The 23932-nt window shown below is 41.1% G+C and overlaps 1 protein-coding gene across 11 annotated transcripts in view; it reads right to left on the bottom strand.

The window, feature by feature from the left end:
- Positions 1-23086, bottom strand: part of LOC117670919 (uncharacterized) — a 92770-nt gene extending 69684 nt beyond the window's left edge. For 3 of the 11 annotated variants that reach the window (XR_015731138.1, XR_015731139.1, XR_015731141.1), the window contains exons 1-2: positions 22834-23086; positions 15174-15252 (exon numbers count right to left, since the gene is read on the bottom strand). The gene's annotated coding sequence lies outside the window, so the exon portion shown is untranslated. Of the gene's footprint in view, positions 1-155; positions 611-15173; positions 15253-18428; positions 18512-22833 lie in introns of those variants that run through there. The other 8 variants (XR_015731142.1, XR_015731144.1, XR_015731143.1 and 5 more) reach the window with 7 other exon arrangements.
- Between the last annotated feature and the right edge of the window lie 846 nt (positions 23087-23932).

Raw genomic sequence — 23932 nt, 5'->3', positions numbered from 1 at the left:
CATCAGAGAGGGTGCTGCGTGCCATCTCTGGCACACGTGTCATAGATTTGCCATCACGGCCATAGGCTATAAAACAGCTTATTTTGGAACCAAATTTTAAAAATATGACAGAAACAAAATTTTGACCCTACAAATAAGGTGAGCTAGTTCCATGATTAGTAATTAATAATCAATCTTGTTATCCACTGCTCAAGCCATATAACACCAACCACATGTTAAAATGCATTCTAGGAAATAACTCAACACACCTAAAAGTTACACAACTTCTTTCAGGAGAAATGTAGATGTTTCAGTGCTCCTTCTGTCTAAATTGAAAGGTTTAAGTGTAGAGAAGTAGGCTTATTTCATCCAAATTCATCCAGCCACTTCAATACTTCACCCAGCGGTAACATCGTCTGCCCTCCATTCCGATAACAGTCAGACTGAAATGAAAACCAAGCAGTGATTCTGGCTGACATGGAAGACCAGGGACAATTTGTTTAAAAATGAGTGTGTGGCCATTGCTTTTGATTCAATGTCATGTAACTTTAAATTTCAAGTTTCATCTTCCATAATGTTCTGAGAATGGTTCAAATGTTGTCTCTTCAATCCTCAGCTTTTATCTCCGGTCCTGTGAAAATATGAATTCAGTTGTTGTTTTTTTCCACCTCTCTCACTGACTCACTTCTAGTTTCATGGTTAGAAAACCTCACAAGAAGCAAGGGCTAAGTGTGATGTTTTTGATTGGAACATCAAGATTCACCCATACAAATTCCTGACGCAAAAGATTTCCAGAAGGAAATCCATGATCTTTCAGATGTTATTCCACTTATTCCCGGTATCACTGATGTTGTCCTATCTTCCAGCATCTTCCCTTCCCCCTTGACCAGTCTGGCAGCAGCGTATACAGAGATGCTCAGTAAAATCAAGATAGTAGCCATAACCACAAAAACGGAGCCTTGCCATTTTTTAAATGTGTTAAATATGCAACACGTGTCAAAACCAGAGGGCTTCAATTATGCTGGTTTCAACTTTTTTTTAACTAGCCACCCTGTGGCCACCTCTACTAGTTTCAGCTGCTTAGAGTCCAGCAATTCAGAAGATATCATGAGGACCATAATTTAATTCATGGTCCCTGCAGTCATGGAGCAAAATTCAGGCAGTTAGCTACTGGCAAGTATTTATGATGGTTGCAACATTCTGGGGGTCACATGATCATCATTTGTGACCTTCTTCAGGCGGCTTCCAGCAAGAAAAATCAACAGAGGAAACCAGGTTTTCTTAACAACTGCAGCAAAAGTGCTTGTGAAATTGAATGCGAGTCCCTTAATGACTGCATCGCTTAGCAATGGAAATTCTGGTCCTATTGTGGCCGTAAGTTGAGGACTACCTGTATAAAATCTTTATAGGTACATTTTGTTTTTAAACATTTGCTGAGAAATTGAGTAGTACGGAACAGTCTGTTGGATTTTTTTTTTTTTTTTTACTGACTTGGAATGATGTTCCAAGCACTTCTTGTGACCCATGAAACTGGGCAATAGTCTCAGCCTGATATTATGGCCTATCAGGTCTTGAAACAGCCTCCTTCTCTGTGTTGGTGACCAACCCAGGTAGTCTACAGCAGAGGTCTCCAACCTTGGCAACTTTATGACTTGTGAACTTCAACTCCCAGAATTCCTCAGCCAGCATGAACTGGCTGAGGAATTCTGGGAGTTGAAGTCCACAAGTCGTAAAGTTGCCAAGGTTGGAGACCCCTGATCTACAGAGCTATTGCTGCTTAAAGGATTTTGGGAGCTAAGGTAGACATATATAGCTCAGTAGCTTTACCTCACTGCTGAAAGCCAGTCTTTCTTTGGTGATTCATGATTTGTACAGGCATGCAGTAGGATATCTACTATAGAAAACAATTACTTAATTTCAACTGAGCCTAGATTAAAACAGGAGTGGCAATTGACAGCCTTGGGGCTGCATGTGACTTTCCAGAGACTTCAGTATAGGCCATGATATCCAGGCCCCTCCTGGACATGTAGGATCCTCTTCCTCCAATGTCCAAAATTGATATTGGGTTCAGAATCCAATAATTTTGCTGCCCTTGTTTTTCTGCTGAGCATGCCAACATTTCTGAACCAGAAACACGGGTATGTGTATTTTAATGTGCATAGCAAACAATCAAATCCTTTATAATGGTCAATGGCTAAATTTAGGTACTGTTCAGTAACGACATTATGGGGGTAAAAGAGACTGAGCAACTTACACAAAAGAGAAGAATGTTAACCACAATAGTTAAGACCTGGAGTATCGAAAGTATGAATGACAGTGAAAACTGTGAGAAATGCTTAATTGTTAAGTTTGTACAAACTTCTACTGCTGTATAACAATCTATTAAAGTATTAAAATACTAATGTCTAAATGTTTAATTTAAAATATGATGAAATGCAAAGCTCTAGCTAAAATAATACAATTCTGCTGGAATTCATTGAGCATAATTGAGAACTCTTATTTAATATCTATTCAGCTGTTTATTATAATCATATTGTAAGGATATACAGGAGGAGGAGGAGACGGAGAAAGGAAAGAAAAACAAAACAGTTCAAGGACATTGAGCGTTCAGGTTGAATCTGAAGTCAACTGTTGCCTAGTTTTAACAACTGCAGTGACAAGTTTTGTTACTGCGTGGGTGATGTCACAATTTGAGACTGAAAAGAGGTAGTGGGTATAGAAATCATCCAATATATTTATTCATTTCATTTCACTATTTGTATAGCTGCCCAAGTCACCTCAGAGAGTCTGCACAGCTCACAACAATATAAAACATATCCAAACGACAAAACAATAAAAAACATACAAACATACCATGAATAAAAGCAGCATTAAAACAGGAAAATAACCATAACCAGCAGCAATATCTAGCCATGGAAGAGGCCGTCCACTGCCACCAGACAGAGCCCCAAATGCAATAGTAAAGCCATGTTTTCAGGGCATCCCAAAAGACCAGTAAGATGGGGCTAATCTAAACCCTAAACTAAAATCCGGGCACCGTGGCAGAAAAGGCTCTCTTCCAGATTCCTGTCAGATGAAGCTCCTTCAGAGATGGCACCTGCAGCATGCCTCGCCTGTTGGACCTGCAGGGATAGGTAGATGCAACCAGGAAGAAGCAGTCCCTCAAATATCCTGACCACATCAGTGGTGGGTTCCTCCCGGTTCGGTCCGGTTCCGCCGAGCCGGTAGCGGTGACGATATGACATCACCGAACCGGTTTTCCCTCCCCGCCCTCCCACCCCCCACCCCCCCACATTATTCTTACCTTTTATTTGGTCCCACCCCCAATCTATTGCTGCCTCCTGAGTCCCAGATGATGACTAGAGGGAAAAAAACTGTTTAAACTCTTGCCGCGGGGCTTCAAAGGGCCGTCCTACAGCTGATCAGTGTTAAAAGCAAACAAATGAGTCGAGTCGCAAGTGCGAGGACTGGTCGTAAGTGTGAGGACCTTCCAGAAATGACTCTGACCAGCTAGCCACACCCACCTAGTTACATGACCTCCAAGCCACACCCACAAAATAAGCCACAGCCACAGAACCGGTAGTAAAAAAATTTAGAACCCACCCCTGGACCACATGCTATATAGGGCTTCGTAAATCATAACCAGCGACTTCCACTGAAGTACCTGAAAGGATACTAGTAGCCAATGCTGCTTGCAGAACAGAGGTGTAACATCAGAGGTGCGTTTCAGCAGGTTCTGACCAGTTCTGGAGAACCGGTAGTGGAAATTTTGAGTAGTTAGGAGAACCGGTAAATAACACCTCTGACTGGCCCCGTCCCCATCTATTCTCTGCCTCCCGAATCCCAGCTGATCGGGAGGAAATGGGGATTTTGCAGTAACCTTCCCTCAGGAGTGGGATGGGAATGGAGATTTTACAGTATCCTTCCCTTGCCACGCCCACCAAGCCATGCCCACCAAGCCACACCCACAGAACTGGTAGCAAAAATATTTGAAACCCACTACTGTGTAACATGCATTGTTTGAGGAGCACAAATAATTGCCCTGCCTCTGCATTTTGTATCAGTTGCATCTTCTGGATGGTCTTCAAGGGCAGCCCCATGCAAAGTGCATTACAACAATTAGTTCAAGAGGCGGCCCGGGAATGAGTGACTGAGAACAAATCCTCCAGTCCAGGAATGGTCACAACTGGCACACAAGATGAAGCTGTGCAAAGGACTTCTGACCACTGCTGCCACCCACTCTCCAAGCAGGAGTTAACAGTTTAAGGGAATCCTAAAACTGTTGATCAGGCCTGTTTGGAGCAGTGCCATCCCATTCAGAAACGAATATGTTAGGTTCCTAGAATTTGAAGAACCTAAAACTCAAAGCCACTCAATCTTGCTACAGTTGAACTGAAGCTAGTTCCTCATTCAAACACCTAGATGATTGATTGAGTGAGTGAGTGAGTGAGTGATTGAACCTCTAGAGTTTCCAAGTAAAGAGACAGGACATCAACAGAAACACTGAGTTTAAGGCATCCTTGATGCTTTCTGACCTTGGCTGTTTTCTTGCAGACGTTTTATTACCCAACTAGGTAACATCATCAGTGCAAATGTTCTCCTTTATTGGTATCACTTCGTTTGCCAGGAGTCGAGGTGTAATCTTGGATATCATCACTGTAACATCAGGTGTTCAGGAATTAATGTTGCTGAGTCATTCTTATTTTTCATGCTTTTCGTGGTTTTTTTTTTTTTTCATGGTTTCTACTTTCCCAGGGCTGAGTAACGTTTTTACATCTCTTACTTCCTAAATTCCTTGACAGCTGTCTATTTGGGCTTCAGATGTTTATTTATATGTATATTTTGTCTTGGTTGGTTTTAATCAATATTGTTGATTTTATTGGTAATTCATTTTATTGATTATTCATTGTACCACATTGTTGTTGTTATAACTCTCCAGAGTTTGGGGATGAGATTTTCCAAGGTGTATATTTCTTGCAGAATGAGCCCTAGCATCTTCAGTGGACAGCTGATTGGTATAACCACTGAGTAGAGGATGGGGAATTTATAGCTGTAGGACAATCTAAGGGTGACAAATTCATTTTTGTATCTCCAAGTGTCACAACCAAATGTTTATGAGACGCTTATCAAAAAACGTTGGTTTCATTGTATCCCTCAGATATCCCAAAATATTAAAGGCAGCTTTAAAGACTAAAAAGTTTCCCATCCTTTGGAGGAAAAGAAGACTGCCTTGCAGAAAATCAGCCTCTTCTTTAAGATCTAGAAACCACAGAAGACTGTCAATGCTCTCTGCAAAATGTTCCTACTCATCTGGATGCCACAGGACTTGGATTCAATGAAGACCTACAGTGTGTCAAGCACATGGTCCCCTCTCCCAACTCAGTTTCTCCAAGTTAAAGAAGCTAGAACCTCTCTCATGAAGAGCCATAGTGTCACAGTGTTTAGAATGCAGTATTGCAGGCTAATTCTGCCCATAGTCAGGAGTTCGATTCTCACCGGCTCAAGGTTGACTCAGCCTTCCATCCTTCTGAGGTCAATAAAATGAGGACCCAGATTGTTGGGGGAAATATGCTGACTCTGTAAACTGCTTAGAGAGGGCTGTAAAGCACTGTGAAGTGGTATATAAGTCTAAATGCTAGTGCTATTTCCATTGGTCGTACTCAATCCTGGTTTTCCTTGGCAGTCCAGGAGGACTTGAAAGGTAAACAGTGGGACTAATAGAGAGCAGGCTCTGAATAATGACTTATTATGCAGTTGGCTTTAGTAATAAGATTAAGTAATATATAAAGTGATTCAGGGGAACTTGCAGGAAACATTACACAATCCTCAGAAACAAGGAAGCATGAGAAAGACACTCAAAATAACCCCACTTTCATTTTGTATAGTGTAAGTTGGGACAGAGACAGGTTTTTGAGCTTCTGTTTTTATTTTTATATTAAATAAGTAAATTTAAAGAATGTCTGACCCTAGAATGCTTTGTAAAATAACAGTACAAACATGACTGGAAAAGAAAGCATTCAAAACAACAACAAACTTTTTACAGATGCTCACCCACCACCCTTGGCCCGAAGCCTGGAAGTATAGCTAGGTTTTCAATACCTTTCAGAACATCATCAGGGTGGGAATCATATAGATTTCTGGAAGACAGCAGTTCCAGAGGACAAGCTTTGAAATGGAGAAGGCACCTGCCACTTCTACTACTATTCTACTTTTCTGCAACAAAGAAGGTTCCTGGAATCCCTGTTCTAAATTTTTTTGGTTTGGAATATCTTGAGGGGATGACAATAGCAGACAGTATCAACTGCGATGGAATAATATCTATTAATGGAATATTCAGTTGATGTGTTCATGGTGTAATTATGATTAAATTTAGTGGCTTTACTCATCCTTTCTGCAAATTTTCCCATCAGAGAAAATCTATCCCGAAGGTACTTGACACCTGAGCTGAATTATGGCTATGATAAAGATCAATGTTAGGAGTTATTGATAGATTTATAGATTTGTTGCAGGTTGGGTACAATTGGGGGAGCCAAGTTAAAATTTCCATTTAACCCTAATGTTCCCTGGAATGCCTTTGCAAGGGTCTTATGAGAATAAAAGGAAGGAGAATGGAGAATGCTTCTTTGGATTCCTTGGTAGAAAGACAGGATGTGAAGGTTTATAAATCAATAAAACCAAATTAGAACATGACTAAGATTCTAAACCAATTGATTTCAAATTGAAATGTATTCAAGAGATTATGGTGGATGTGAGAGAGAAGGCTTCTGGGAGAAAACGCATTGTTCACTGTTCTTTCGTAAAACCTGGGCTGAAAGAAAATTGTGTATGTGTTTCTGGAGGCATTTTCACACAAGAAAAGGATTAAACTGACTTTGTTTCTTTGAAGTGGGTTCAATAACTTTTTCCAAACTAAGGATCACACTTACACTTTGGGTGACATGCCAGGAGGCCATATTTTTTAAAAATTTCTTGCCACAGGACCTCATGGTGTATATCTCCATCTTGTCCCAAAATGAGTTCAGAATTAGTAGCTTGGAAAAGCCAAGGACAGAAGCATGGAAGACACTTCAGTGGGGAAGAAAGCAAAAGAAGGAGAAGGAGAAGGAGAAGGAGAAGGAGAAGGAGAAGGAGAAGGAGAAGGAGTCCAAGTGAAGAATCAAAACAACAGAATTTGCAGACAACAAGTATGAAAAAGAATTCAAAGTACATGTCAGGGTTCCTGACTAAATCCTGGCGTAATTAAAAGTAAAAAAAAAATTCCCCTCACCAAACAGTCACATGGTCCAATCAAGGAGCTTTCTGGTTGCCTGGTAACATCACTCCTCCTTCCTCTGAATAGGTGTCAGAATGTCCTTGGTTCCCAAAAAAAAGTATTTTATTTTGACTACAAAACCCCAGGTACTGTGGTGGGATTCTACTGGTTTGCACCAGTTCGGGTGAACCATTAGTGCTGACTTTCAGCCGTGAGCGAACTGGTTCGCTCCAACTTTGAAGTGGGCCCACCTGCCCGTCCCTGCATTATACTCATCTATATTTCTGTTTCTGAAGCCCACCTGATTGGTGCAGCAGAGTGGATTGCCACACCTCAGCTGTTTTCCTCACTGGCTGCAATGCGGAAGATGACTTTTCTTGAAACTGCTCATGCGCACACTCAGCAAACTGGTTGTTAAACTGGTAAGATCCCACCACTGCCCAGCTATCTCTAATCCCCCCTCACTATCCATCAGCTCCAGTGTGGCAATACTGAAGCTCCAAGATGGCTTCGGTCAGGTCACCTTCAGGGTTGACACTGCATGCATGCCAGACTTAGGATTCCAAAAAGAATCAGAGATTGAGAAAGGAACATAAGAAATATTTCAAATATGGATTGTTCCAACCACTCCCAGACCAGGGAATCTGAACTGCTTAGAGGGAATCTACACTCCTGTGTAGACTTTTAATCTTAAGGAGCTTCCTCTTAAAACTTCACTGATGGGTGCATTCTTTTGCCATTTACCTTCAATTTATGCCATTCCTATCCATATGTGAATTCTTTAGAACTGATGAGGCAAAATGCAGCCCACAAGAACCTTCTTGTGAAACGAGTCAATTTTTTTCTTCATAGCATAATCAGGGATATTAGTTTTTCTATGAAGCTGAATGTTTCATTCAGATAACTATGCAAACAGCATTCAGCTAATGCATACAACCAGAGCTCCAGGTCTTCCCTCTGTTTTCTGGGGTCCAGCTTCTAAGGAAAATGGAATATAGTGAATTGCCTTATGACCCAATTGCTCTTCCATTCTGAGATTAATTATCTCCCTGCTTGCAATAATATTGCTTCTGCTACTATAATAGTGTTCGTAACCTAAACTGTAGCCAGGTTGTAGCTATAACTATATTCTCCAAAGAATTCATCAAGGGCTTCAATTAAAGCATAGCTGACAATCTCTCATGACTAATAAAACCAGGATATATTTTTTTTCAGTATCTTTGCTTCCTCTCCGCCTTTATGGAAATATGCGTCAGCTGGACAACAAATCCCAGGCCACATCATTCTCTTCTTGTTGGGTAGTCTTGAACCACCATTAAACTTTTCAGTGGCCCCAAATTGCCTGGTTCCATCTTTGCTTGCTAGACATTTTTTCTTCAAAATCTCCAATGCTACTATCAGCTTTTCCAACTTCTCTTCCCCATGAGTGCGTGTGTGTAACCCCTATCAGTTCTTCTCTCAACTACAGTTTACGGCTAGGAGATCACATGACAAGACGGCGTTCCCAGTCTCCATTTTGTCTCTATTATTCTGCCTCAGTGTTGTTTTCATAGCAGTAACCTGACTTGCAGGGCCCAAAAGAGAAGATACTGTACTCAATCCCCATGAAAACAGGTTTCCACCTAATCCAGCTCTTCCTTTTTGGATGAAGAGTCTTCTGAGGGAGCCAGGACTAACTCTCATATTCCCAAAACACTCTAGTGCATAAACATTCCTCAGCTAATATACAAAATCTGAACCCTTAGTAGATAATTAAATGTGGAAAAGGTTGCTCAAAAGTAAAGTTCTAGTTTATGTGCTGGGATGGGAAGTAGCACTCTGTAGTTACTTTGACCTTGGAAAGAATGTAATATTTCCTTTCTACAAGTGCTTCTGAGTCAACCGTACAAAGCCTAATTAGTGTAGTTTCACAGAATCACCTTCCTACCCCCAGCTCTCCATTATTAGCTCTTCAGGGCAGGGAACATGTTTTATGTTTGTAAGCTATAAGCTGCACCTAGAAGCATAGGAAGTGTCCACTGGTAGAAGCATATATTTTGGACCTACCATGTAAGGGCAGCCCAACACTGCCTGAAATATTGCTCAATTGGATTCAACCTGAATAAATTGTTTCAGATAAATTCAGTTAATTGGTGTGGATGTAAGTGTGAAAACAGCCCTATCTTCTGATGCCATGTAACAATAACTTGCTCAAGGATTGCTATTATATAATTACCTTCAGTCGATGAATAGAGAAGAGTGGAAAGTGAAAACCAATTATGCTTGACTATACTAATTAACTGTTATCTAAATGTTCACACTTCTTGTTTCCTAAACATTCTAGCACACCACAAATACAAAACATAATGAAGTACAGTTCGGCACTGGGAAGTTCCCATTTTTGGGCATGGGTTTATGACTAGCCATGTAATCCCCTAGAGAACATTTATTGGGAACAGGGAAAATAAAATTAATTAGCTAGTTAGCAAGTGATATTCGATAGCTCACAGAATGTAGAAATTCTGTATACAGCTAACATGATATGTTGCTTTTGCATTAAATCAGGGACTGGAGACCTTTTGCTTATGTGTTTGAAGAAAATCTTAGCCACCAAGGTGTAGGAGATGCGGTGGTAACATAAATGCAAGAGAAGGGTGGTATTTTTCAGCTCTTCTCCTCCCCTCCACTCCCAATTTCAGTGTGACAAATGCATTAAGCCTCTGTCTCGGCTTGTCGTTCGTTCAGAACTGCGATAGGAAATAATCACCTGTTTAATTAAACTATTTCTTTCTGTTTCTTAATATAGAAATTGCTCTGTATTGCAAGGGGTTCAATCTTAGGTGATTTAGCAATAAAAGCAGAGGAGCTTAAGGCTGGAAGGTTGCCTGCAAGTTGTGGATTGCTTTCCCCAACATAATACTAACCTCCTGCATTAATCTAACTAACCCTTCTTTTTTCTTTTTTTTTTAGAACTGTTTCATTAGTTGCATCGCCATATTCAGGGGTGGAAAAGTTTAGAAATCAATTATTCCTTGCAACAAATTACTTTCATTTATCAGTAATTCCATTCATTGGCTCAACATATACTCCACTCTTGTGGTCCGCCAGCAACCTGTGGAGCTGGTAGCGGAGTTGGACAGCGATGAGGCTGAGGAAGAACAGGGGCCAGTCCTGGAGGCTGGGGAAGGCCCGGATGAGGGCTCTGCATCAGAGGCAGAGATGGGGCCAGGGCCATCGGAGAGTGAGGTGCAGACTAATTGTACCAAGGTTGGTGATTAGACTGAAGAATTTGTGTTATGAAGAATTTGTTTTAATTTAGTTTGGACTACGTCGAGAATGAGTTAATTCTCAGCTCTTCTAATAAAGTCTGTTTGTTTTGGAACTGTTTGCGTCTAATACTACTTACTTGGGCCTGAGTCATAACACCTACACACAAACACAGCAGAAACATTTATTTCCATTTCCCCCATCCTATGTTCTGAAAACCACTGCTACAAATCCTGAGCCACTCACTGGTCGCTTGGCGTTAGAGGCATCAGCAAACTGATCACTTGTATTATCTTTTGCTGTGATACTCCCAAGCATCCTGCACAAACTCCCTCCATGGAGTGAACTGGAATACCCCTGAGCATAATCACTTGAGCAGCCATCTTTGGGAGTGACTTACATTAACTCATGAAAGCAACTCTGTCTTTTTGGTTTTGGACAGGGGGGAGGGGAGTGGGAGAGTCATCCCTGTGGCTGGTGAATGGCCAACCCCTTGAACCAAAATCTTTGCCATTTTTCTTTCTCCATTTTGTAGGTGGGGAACAAGTGACAAATGGGAGGTTTCAGTTCTTGGATTGATCAAATTTGATCTCTGGCACTGAGCAATCATAAATGCTGCAGTTTAACATGCCAGCTAATCCAAGGTCCTTCTTTGTACAAATGTACCTCATGTTGTCTGAGATTTGGCCTCACCCACTTTTGAAACACCCCACTGACTGGCCTGGTACTTGTTGGCTTATTTATTTGTATCCTGACTTTATTATTTTTACAAATAACTCAAGCCGGTGAGCCTGGTCAACAGACCTTTCTCCTTTTTCCCTACAACAACCATCCTGTGAGATGGGTTGGGCTGAAAGAGACAGTGACTGGCGCAAGGTCACCCACCTGGCTTTCATGGTTAAGGTGGCACTAGAACTCACAGTTTCACACTTTATAGCCCAATGCCTTGACCACTAGATCAAATACTGAACATTGTGACTTCATTATTTTTTGAGTGTTACAGATTTCATTGGAATTGGCTTTACATGAACACAATATACATCCATTTTATAAGAGATATAATTAAGGCAAAAAAGTTTCCTAGGCTAACAGATGTTACAGCAGTCAAGATAACAGTACAAAATAATGATAGGTATCATTTTGAATGGATTAAATTCCATAAATATTTACAATGATAGGTTTAAGTTGTACTTTTATAGCCTGATGCAATAAAAGTCCAAATAACTGTAAATCTAAAGATATACATCAGTTTAACAAATGAATGTTGTGATTATCTTTTGTTGTATATTATTCCTCTTGAGGGATTCATTAAATTTAGCATGCCTTTCAAAGTAGAATCTATGGCTTAATTAAGCTTTGCAAATATAAAAATTGAGACCATGCACCCTGCGTGGTGAAGGCTATTGTTGGGGGGAGGGTTAATTCTGCTTTCATAAAAATTATACTAATGAATGTAACACTCAAGCATCCATGCCTCCATATCATAAGCCTGAAGTCTGGATGATGCTCTTCTCTTTGAGATCAAACATCATTATTCTATGTTCTTTAAGTGTAATAAAACAAGTTATCTTGTTCTTTGATACTAAAGCAATCTAATTGTTTGCAAGAAAGAGACATCATAATAACAAACAACTTTTATCAGAAATATTATGAAGGATTAAGGTAAGCTAATAGTATAATTAAATTGCACTAAACCCCCTTTTAAAAATAAAATAAAATAAATAAATGAAACAGCCCCAAATATGGGTCTGTTTGAATCGTGTGCCAGCAAGGTCTAACAAGGTAACATTGGCATCTACAATTAAAAGAGTTATATAAACATATATAGTAGTACTTAGATCTACAGATGAGGCTTAGAACAACAGAAAGACAGAAGTAGATTTATTTTCAGATTATTTTGAACACAAACGAACAGCACCTTTTGTCATATCTCTGAAGTCGCACAACTCTGCCTGCCCCATCCCTGCTGCCATCTATCATGTAGGACTAATAGCAGAGCCTTCCTCAGATGTGATGGCTCCCCATGGGGCTGATGGAGGACACTCCATGTGTACAAGAGAGCCCTTGCTTAAGGTGTCATACTGAGCAGGGTGACAAAAGAGTCACTGAAGGTGTAGCAAGGGTTTTGCAGAGCTTCAAAGAGGTGCTTCACCTTTGGTGAAGGTCTCTGCAAAGCATCTCTTTGAAATTGTGTCGTGACGCAATGTCCTCCTTGCCCCCCTCAGTTCTAAAATTGAAGCGAATGGGTTGTGTTATTTCATTTTGAAGCTTTATCCAACAGTTCAATAGCCAGAAGAGGCTGACAGATGAGGCCTCAAGGTGACACCTTGTCAAGGAGAAGAGCCTTGTTGAGGAGAATTGCATTGCCTCTTCACCTCAGTGTGGAGAATTGTATCATTGCCTCCATGGTACAAAGGGTCTTACTGAGGTTAAGCCAAGCCCTCTTGCATAAGCCTGCTAAATACCTGACCCCTGAGGTTCTGCTGGCTCTGCATCCAGAAACCCATAAGGAGGAAAGCCTCCAAATTCAATGTTTCACATCTTTAAAAAAAAAATAAAAATCAGGAGGGGTGTATTTTGCCATTCTCTCTCTTGTCTTCTCCCATCTAGAGAATTTTTAGAGGAAAAAATGAGGATTCCAGGTGTTCCAGGTTTGCTTTGTGGCACCTTCAAATACTTTTCAAAATCAAAAGAAATGTAATGGAGAGCTACTGTCGCTAGGGAGTGGGGAAGGGAAAGAGGGAGAAGAAATATACCAGAAGTAGTAAAGAGGAAGGGATGGAGGTTAACCTTAACCTGTGGTTGACTCAGCTCCACTATTCCTCGGGCTATGCTCTTTCTCCTCCAAGAACAAGAGTAGCTGCTCCTCAGTTTTGGTATTAATGCAGTGAGGCCTACTGAGCCATCTGAGGCAAGACTTTGCCAAGTGAGGCCTAAACAGGCCCAGCTTCACATATCTTAAAATTGCAGTTGGATAATCTGTGACTTAGATCAGAGGTGCCCAACCTTGGCAACTTTTTAAGACTTGTGGACTTCAGCTCCCAGAATTCTGGCTGGGAAATTCTAAGAACTGAAGTACACAAGTCTTAAAGTTGCCAAGGCCTGGGGAATTCTGGGAGTTGAAGTCCACAAGCCTTAAAGTTGCCAAGATTGGGACAGCCGACAATTCCAACCACCCTTGCCAAGGTTGAGGGATGATAGGTTGATCTATACTTCTTCAAAAGGGAAGGAACTATCCATCACCTCACCCTGCAGCTCAAAACCTTTCCAAAACTCTTGAATATTAATGCAACATTGCATGGTTCATGCTTTAATATAGGAGCTTATAGTATTGCTTCCAGTGCACTTATGATGGGGATTCAGGGGTAAAACTATCCTACCTTGCTAGCACAGGGCAACTCTTTTTTCCATGTATGGTGCTTCCCTTGCCGTCTTACCTGATTTCCAGCTCTGTCTCCCTAACCTTAACCCAGGGGTCGGCAACCTTAAACACTCAAAGAGCCATTTGGATCCATTTCCCACAGAAAAGAAAACACCGGGAGCCACAAAACCCTGTGCCTGACTATTTCCTGAGCAGCCACAAAACTAGCATATGTAGTTGAATTAAACATTCTGTTTTCTTCTGAAACTTTTGTTTTCTGGATTTATCCATGGTTGGCCTACTGGCACATTGGTGGTTGTGACACATATTTTGAGCAACAGGGAGCCACAGTAGAGGGATGAAAGAGCCACATGCAGCTCCAGAGCCACAGGTTGCTTACCCCTGCCCTAACCAGAGGAAATGGCAGGGACCAGCTGCACATACATTTAAATATTTTTGGGGAGGGCTTATTTGGGGGGGGCTTATTTTAGTGCATGCGCTCAAAAGCCTGATTGGGCTTATTATCAGGGGATGTCTTATTTTCAGGGAAACAGGGTAGTCATAATAACATTCTTTTTCAAGAAATCAAGGACAACTTGCCCTGCACCTGGAAGGCTGGAACTGGAGGCATCCCAAGTTGGGACGATGTTTGTTTGGATCATGTGATGGACTTGTGGGTGTTGGGCAGGGACTTGAATTTTTATTTGGGTGGGGAAAACCTGCAAACTTTCAGATTTGGGTTTTCCCAGATGTGCCAATATGACATCTCTAATAAAACGTAGCTTTGAGGAATTTCAAGCCTCGGAGTTTTATTTCGTTGGGGGTTTTACTTGGAACCCTAACACTTAGACTGAAAGGAAATCTAAAGTAAGAGACATCCTAATAGGAACTTTTTTACAGTACTTTTGGCTATGCAGTCTCCAAAAATCTTCTCTGAATAGGGATTTTTGAATCTCCTCATACTGGAGATAAATAAGAACTTGAAATAGAAATAATATGCATCCCTCCCTTTCATAAATCCAGTGTATTATTTCATATAACTAAGTGCTTTAATAAAGAAATGACAGATCTGCAACTGGCTGAGAAAAAAAAACTCAAGCTGCATTTTTTTGTCTTGCAGGCAAACAAAGGATTCAGTAGTGTAAATAACGCTTGTTCCAACTACTTTCTGTATTCATCTTACATGCCGTGTGAGGCAGTTGAAGCCTCCTGAGGACTCTGCTTGCCTGAGGAAAACTGAAGTGAACTCTAAATGGGTATTTTGTTTTCTAGTTAAATGTTTAAAAAAAAATTTTTAAAAAAAAAATAAACTTGCCTTCCAAAATAATTACCAACCTTTCCGAGCTTTATAGAAGTTGTCAACACTCAATGATTCTCCAACATTTTTTTCTCCTAACCATGATGCACTTTGAATCTGAAAAGCAAATAATTAAGATTTACTTAAAAACAGCTCATTAAATTGACCTTGCAGATCCTCAGTTATAGAAAATTATATTACGCATCAGTTGAGCGCTATGATACACGGCAAAAGCTCTCTGTGAAAAATGGGAAATGCTCTGTTCTTACTACAGCTATTTGGGTATGTTTGAGCAGAATTTCTACATCCCAAATCAGCACAACAAATAGAAATTATAGAAAATCTTTCTACGATGCACCAGGTTGGGAACTCAGCCTAATTTTTTAGGACGATTCCCTCCACCATCCTTCTTCTTTTCCTTTGAGGGAAGATTTAATTCATTAATTACTTTTTATGCATGGAAATGGTAAGATAAGGTTTGCCCTTCACCTCTCGCTCTATTTAATAATATATCCTAGGGCCACACTATTTATTTGCAACTGAAAGCTCCGTGTGGCTTTCCATCATCACTCACCCTAATCATTATCTCCTGCGAACACTAAATATAGATAATTACAACAAAAGAAAAGTGACTGAAGTAAAAGGGAAAACCAGAATAAAAACTTTTAAACCTCCATGTTCAATATTTCTATCCAAAATGACATTTTTACAGGGAAAAAACAATTATTAAAACACTGTTAATACAGCTAATAAATTGTGGGTGGACATGAGTAAATTTATCTTGTACTTGGCAGGTTTTTCACAGCACCTTATGGTATCAAATTTTCACCCAGGACAATTTCCACACTACATGCCACTGATTAAATGAATATGCATTTTCACTTTTCTTTTCATTTTTTAATTTATTTATATCTTTATTCCTTCAAACAAATGAAGTGGCTAACGATGTACAAACCACAGTAAACTTTATTTAAAAAAAGATTTGTGGGTGATTTTTCTCAATTTTTCAAGAACTTTCAACCCAAAGAACTAGCTAATTGGGCATCACAATCGATATTATTATTATTATTATTATTATTATTATTATTATTATTATTATTATTATTATTATTATTATTATTTTATTTTATTTTATTTTATTTTATTTGTTAGTTTGTAAAACATGTACAAAATAGCAGGTATAAATATGGACATGGACATGAACAAAAGAAATGAATACAAATAAATGGGGACAGTAGGACAGGGACGGTAGGCACACTGGTGTGCTTATGCACGCCCCCTTTACGGACCTCTTAGGAATGGGGTGAGGTCCACGGTAGGCAGATTGAGGTTGAAGCTGTGAGGGTTTGAGGCTCTCGGATAGAGCATTCCAAGCATTGACCACTGAAGTTGTATTTTCTGCAATCAAGTTTGGAGCGGTTTATCTTGAGTTTGTTTCGATTGTTTGCCTGTGTATTATTGTGGTTGAAGCTGAAGAAGTCATTGACAGGTAAGGCATTGTAGCAGATAATAATTTCTGCAAACTCTTCAAATACATTCTATAACATTTACAATTTGTGTTTGCCACTTTATCACAGTGCAGAGCCATGTGCAAATTATCTTTGTGGTCAATTCCTGATTATCTGTTGGAGATGATTTGAAAGTCTGTACTACAAATAGTTCCAGGGATATTCAAATTCAAATCCAAATTTCTTTTCCCACAATTTTGCTAACCTCAAGACAATTTATCATTCTTTGTATAAAGATTTTGTGTAACATCGATCAGATTACTATTATTGAATGAAGCATTTAGCCAAATTTGATTGACCTTGAAAAAGTGAAGAAGGATCAAGCCTAGTTAATATTTGAATAGGAAACTATCAGAAAGCCCAAGGTTATAGTCTAGACCAGGGGTGACCAACCTTGGAAACTTTAAAATTTACGGACTTCAATTCCCAAAATTCCCCAGCCAGCCATGCTCCTGAGAGTTGAAGTCCACAAGTTTTAAAGGGGGAAAAAAGACATCCTGGAAGAAGGAACAGTATCAAAATGTTGGGCACAATTGGTGTGATCAAAGCCTCAACTCCTTTTTTTTTTTTTTTTTAATTTGATTTATATGCCACCCTTCTCCAGAGACTCAGGGCGGCTTACAATGCGTTAAGCAATATGTGTATTTATGTGTATAAAAAGTGTGTGATGCATATTAATGAGTACTGTTGCCAAAATCCATGTAGACATCAGTTGAAATCAACTTAAGGCACTCCATCTTTAGATATAAATCTTTCTTCAAGTGTTAGTGGTTTTCAGGAGTTTGAGATATTTTGATTACATTATGAATTTGCCTCATTTGAAACCAATTTGGTACCTCTGATCCTTCTTTTTTGCAAAATATATGCAGAGATGGGATCTCTGTTTAAGTCTCGAATCCCATGTTTTCCAACCTTGTTTAATTCCAGGGGCTTGGAATTAATCTCCCAGAATTCTCATCAATGGCCATGCTGGCTGTTGAATTCTGGCATTTGAAGTCCACACACCTGCAAGTTGCCTAGGTTGGGAAATGATGCTCTGATTATTAAAATCTCATTCTTTGTATTGAACAATTTTTCTCCCTTGCTTAAAAGGAGAATGATCCGGGAATGGAGAAGAAAAGAAAGGTCAGGGTGAAGAGCAAGTAGACATCTCTCAGTTTCCAGATTTTCTGATAAATTTTGTCTGAGGATGAGCAGAATGGCATGTAAGATTGATGGACACCCTGTTTTGCAAGGATGACAACTGCAGGCAAATCCAAGCCTTACCTTGTGGGTGCATAATTTACTATCTATCTACTAGAGATGTGCAGAGCATCAGGGGGAGGGGGCCTTGCTCAATGAAGTTCTGAGTGAAACTGCCCCTCCAAGCATATTTGCTACTGTCAGTCAAGGTAAGTAAGCTTGGTGACATCGATGCCACTATCTCCCGCACACACTTAAAGCAAAATGAACCATCATAAGAGAGTGTTGGCTCTAATGCTAAAGTAAGGCTTTGAGGTAGCTTGGCATACTCATACCATTTACCCGCCCCCCCCCCATACCCATTCCTATCTCTCTAATTAACTTTTCCTACCTAGTCTACCCATTAGCTCTCATGGCACTAAACATATCATTCTGTATTTATAAAGGCAGTAAGTGTGACCGTAAATAAATAAACCATGACTCCTTCTGATGGCCAATCTGGCTGCTCCATTCTGATCAGAAGCCTAGAGAATATGAAGAAAGACAAGCTACCTTACAAGAGGCTTTGGGGCTGCAAGATGATTTTTCTACGATTTTTCATGATTTTTCTGTTTTGGGACACTGTCTTTCTTCAAAAGTTTTCATGATGAGAATCCCAAGAGCAGAGGTTCAGATATTCAATCTACCTGAAAGTGAAAAGCTCATTGGATAGACATTTGGGAAAAGGAGGTCGATCTCAGCTTTGGTACCCTCTTCCAAGGGTGGCCAGAAGATCATTATGGAGAAAAGGGCTTCATGGGAAGACAACACTGCTCACCTCCTATCACCCCAGTGCCCTGCTCAGGTTGGCCAGCGTGACCAAAAATGACTCAGGTGCAGGGATGGGGACCAGTTGTGAAATTTGCAATGCAACCCCCTCCTTTTAATGTGGGCACATCCTGTACTTCTACAGCCAAAAAACAGGGGAGACATCAGAAACCATGAAAGTAAGGGAAACACTGCTAGCAATGGCCTCCCTCATTGGAGGATTCCCTCAGTCTGATGCAATCCACAGCAAGCTCCCTTGGAGAGTGCCAGGGAAGGTTTGTGCTGCAGACAAAAGACACGCCAGAAAGGGGAAGACAGATATGCCACTTAAATTAAATAGGAAATGAATTGGCCAGTGTGCAGGCTTGTCTGCTGAGACAAATCATAGACAACATGTCTCTCAACAACAGAACTTATTTGTTTTCTCTTGCCAACAGATTCATCACTGCCCAGGCAAAACAGGCAAAATACATTAGTGTCATGGTAAACTGATAAAGAGAAGTGCCTCAATCTAGCATCCTGCATGGCGAAAGTCTTTGGGCTGTATTGATCCGTGTTCTATAAATCTTGTTTTCTGTCTGCAGAAGTGAATCAGGAGTGACCCTTAAGGTTAACAAACATTGTAATGCCTTTCAGCTGGGGCGGATGTCTATGCGCGCCACACATTGTATTTGGTCAAGTCCCATCCTGTCATTTTGCTGCCAAGGAGATTAACTAATTGTTGGCTATCATAAGACAGTGTAATGGAAGCGGAGAAATGCAACCATTGTTGCTTCCCACCCCACCTTCCCCTACACCCACCCCAGAAAATCTCTTTTTTAGCCTTAACAAGCACTCAAAGCCATGTAGCGGAAAACAAGCTATGAATTAGTCAGCAGGAGTCTTTGCTGAAATTCGTGGAACTTTATATAATTGGAATGCCATGGTTCTTTAGATATCCCGAAGCAGACCTGATTAAGATGCTGCATTTCTGCTTTGATAAACTTCCAAATCTGAGCCCTTCTTTATTTACTCATTTATTGTGGCTTAATCAGCCTTTCAAGCGCAGACCACCGATTTCTTCATCGAGAAGAAAGCCCACTTATCACAGTCCGGATGTAAAGTCGAAGGAGGAAAACAGAATTCCTTCCTCCACTTGGTTAAATTTAGATCCCATTTACTCCCCAAATGGTGCTTAAAGAAGTTAATAATGGTGAAAAAAGGCATCTCCAAAGTTCAATCAAAATATAAGAGTAATAAAAACTTTATGAAAGCAGCCGTCTTTTTATTCCATCGTATCTTACAAATTTATCCTCACCAGGATGCGTTTCTGGCTTCTCACCCATTTCTGAAGCATCCAAGGGCTCCGGGACGGAGAACAGAAAGGTTGCTGTGCTCTGAACTAACCCTCAAAAACTTTACTTCAAAAGTTTTTACATCAGTTTCCGAGCCACAGAAACCATCTCTGGGTTCACCTATAAATATTAGCTATTACGATCAGTGGTGGGATTCAAAAAATTTTACTACCGGTTCTTTGGGTGTGGCTTGGTGGGCGTGGCTTGGTGGGTGTAGCAGGAGAAGGATATTGTAAAATCTCCATTCCCTTCCCTCTTCAGGGGAAGGATACCACAAAATCCCCATTTCCTCCCAATCACTGGGATTTGGGAGGCAGATAATAGATGGGAGTGGGGCCAGTCAGAATTTTTACTACCGGTTCTCCGAACTACTCAAAATTTCTGCTACCAGTTCTCCAAACTACTCAAAATTTCCACTACTGGTTCTCCAGAACTGGTCAGAACCTGCTGAAATCCACCTCTGATTATGATCTTCCTTTTTTTTTTCTCCTTACCACCCATCCTCCCCTTGAAAGAAGGATGCATCCCAGCCACAAATCCTGCAAATGTACTTTGGGTATTTACTGCAACCTTAAGCATAACAAGTTAACAAGTGAAGATAAAGGCTTAGCTGAAGAAAAATGGTTTTGTCTGCAAATGGAAACCTCAAAAGATATCCCCAAGTTTGTATCAGGTTTTGAAAAGGTATTTTCTCACTTCAACAGGGGAGGGAAGGGGTGGAAGAGCCTTTCTTGAAGAAATTAATGTGCTGACATCATGTCACTCACACATCCTGAGTTAGACAGTGTGGCAGACAACCTATGGCACTTCAGATGTTGCAGAATTAAAGCTCCTACCTACCCAAGCCAGGATTGCCAGGACAAAGGGATGCTGGGAGTTGTAATTCAGCAGTAACTGGAAGCTTACAGATTCTTTATTCATCATGTTAGGCTTGTAGCTGATAGTTGTCAGCTGGGATGGTAGCCCAGAAAGAGTTTATTAGCCAAGGAGTTACTGCAATCATACATTACCATAACCAACCAGAATCCAAAGTCCTGTTACAGCAGGGGCAGTAGTGAGTTTCAAATCCCATCACTACCAGTTCGCTCATGGACATGCATGCACAGAGATGTCCGGCGGGTGGGCGGAGCCTCCCCCGCTGCTGCTACCAGTTCGCCCGATCCAGAGCGAACTGGTAGCAACCCACCACTGAGCAGGGATGTCAAACTCAAGGCCTGAGGGATGGATCTGGCCATGGGGTGCTTAGATCTGGCCCATGGGGCTACCCTAGAAACAGCAAAGGACTCGCCCGTAGTGCCTCTTCAGTGAAAATGGAGCTTTGGAGGGCCACAGGCAGCCCTCCTGAGTTCTGTTTTCACTGACAGAGGGTTGCAGGAGGCCATCGCAGCCAAAAATGGAGCTGGCAGAGCGCTCAGACCGCCATAGGCACCCCCAACATGAATTATGTTGAGCTGGCCATGCCCACCCTGGCAATGCCCACCTCACCACCCACCCCCCGAGATCAAACACAACCCTGATGCGGCCCTCAATGAAATTGAGTTGACACCCCTGTGCTACAGCATTCTGGACAGCTGAAGTTCCCAACCATTCTTTGATGGAGAATGAATGCCAACTATGTTACAATGCATTATGTGTTTTTCCAAACAGATAGTCCATGGGATATTAAAATAATCTTATCACAACTACCCAGTGAAAATAAATATCGATGAACCTCATCCACCCAGAATTGAATTCTGAGCAGGAAGCCCAGAGGGGCAGTCTTTACAAATGAAGGCCAGCCTGCCCAACAAAAGCCAACCCCGGAAAACCTATGGCATGGCCATTATCTCCTTCCCCATCAGCCTCTCTGCCCTTGGCACCAATTATTAAAAGTGGATGAAGTGTGGCTGCCGAGGGATTGCCTTGCCCTGCTCTTGTTGTGGCATCACCGTTGACAATATCAAGGCAAAACTCTGAGAACCCAATGGCGCGAGGCCACGCTCCACCCCTCCCTGCCTGAGACATGGAAAGGTCAAGCTAGTTTTCCCCATTTTCTATGCATGTCATTCTCGATATAGCAACAGAGGACGCTCATGGAAAACAATGTAAGCAAATGTCTCCATGAGACTTATAGTCACCTGATCAAAAGGCAATGTTGAAAAACACTCCTAATGACTGTCTCTTATGCATCGATGCACCTCCTAATGAGCTGCCAGAAAAGGCTTTGCAAAGCTTGGCGGGCAGAGAGGGAGTGAGAGAGAAATGTGAGTAGCCCAAGAGCTAACTTCCCCGCTGCGATCTTTGCCTTTTGAGTAAGAGGGAGCCCCGGCTTGGGCCTCCTAATGAGCCAGCTGCAGAGAGGAAATCCAGACCAGTGGTAGATGCCTGGCATTCCACCTGCCTGCTTTCACCTGAAGCCAGCTGTCCTGCGGCACCTTTGCCTTTCAATAATTCAGATTATGGATTGGTTTGTCCCCTCTCTTTCTTCAGTGGCAAGGATGATCGAATGAGAATAGCCACACACACAGCCCTGTCTTTCACTCACTTTCAGCTTTAGCGACTTGCCCTCCATCATGTCATCTTCTGAACATCCTGGATGTCTCTCCTCCCTTTGCTAACTGTAAAACCCGAGCCTCAAGAAAGGAATATGTTGAAATAAACCAACCAGCCAAATGTTCTTTTATCGAACACGGAGCCAGCCATCTGTTAGTTGCTAAGCGGAAGTACAGATGGCACGAAGAGGGGAGAGGGTACGTTTGAAAAGGCAACTTTTGCTCCGTAGCATTATCCAAAAGCCAAAAGGCAGCAGGAGAAACCGATTAAACATTTGCTCAACTCCAATGGTGAGAAAGAAGAAATCTATAAACAGAAGTGACCGGAGACTATACCTTTCAACCCCACACCAATCTCATCACAGATTCAGGTGATCCTTCAGTCCTCCAGGGATTTGTTAAGGGTTTATCTGCTCTGTTAATATTTTGTTAGCCAGTGGTAGGCCTGGGATGAGAGAGGCAGGCTAAACTGATTGGCTTGCGAGAGCTTAGCAGTGTGCAATTGTACTGACTAATCCATGGGTTTTTTCTTCCAGTCCCACCCACCAAATACTGAAGATTCTCTATCCCACCCATTGTGATGTCATAAAGCTCCTGTTGAACTGACACAGCTGGCCAGGTTCACAATTTGCAGAAACCCATTGCATGATGCGTTTGCTACTTATTTATATGAATCCAGCCAGAGCTGTTGAAAAACATGCTTTATGAGTTAGCATTTTATATTTTGAACCTACCTATTACAGTTTATTCAACAAGCTTTGGCTTCATAGAATATGAAGGCCCAAACTGTGAAGACATAATATGGAAGAAACGAATTGTGGCGGTTACTTATTTCTTCTAGTGCGTCTTAACAGGTGTCCTGATACGAATTCCTTAATAAAAGAATACTTCCTGACAATCAGATCTGCACAAGGGTAGAAAAACAGGTAGCCCTCGTCTTACAGCAGTTCATTTAGTGACCATTCAAACTAACAACAGCATTGAAAAAGGTGACTTATGACTGTTTTTCACGTTTACGACCATTGTAGCATCCCTATGGGCACATGATCAAAATTCAGATGCTTGGCAACTGGTTCATATTTATGACAGTCACAGTGTCCTGGGATCATGTGATTCCCCTTTGGTGACCTTCTGACAAGCAAAATCAATAGGGAAGTCTGATTCACTTAACAACCATGTTACTAACTTAACAACTGCAGTGATTCACTTAACAACTGTCCCATTTGGCAACAAGAATTTGGGGGTCCAATTTTGACCTTAAGTCAAGGACTATCTATAGTCTACCTGTGAAGATTGGGGGTTTCCCCCCAATTTTGGGTACTTTTTTTTTTTAAAAAGGCAAATAGTCACCTCTTATATAAGGTTTAATTTGTATTCCTGTACATTGCAGATGGTCAGACAAGATGTTCTTTTTGATGTCTTCCCATTCTACTAC

Source organism: Pantherophis guttatus, chromosome 1, assembly GCF_059756535.1.
Source record: "Pantherophis guttatus breed Tessera chromosome 1, ASM5975653v1, whole genome shotgun sequence".
Classification (NCBI taxonomy): Eukaryota; Metazoa; Chordata; class Lepidosauria; order Squamata; family Colubridae; genus Pantherophis; species Pantherophis guttatus.
The sequence above is the reverse complement of the archived record's forward strand: the minus strand, read 5'-3'. Positions and strand labels throughout refer to the sequence as shown.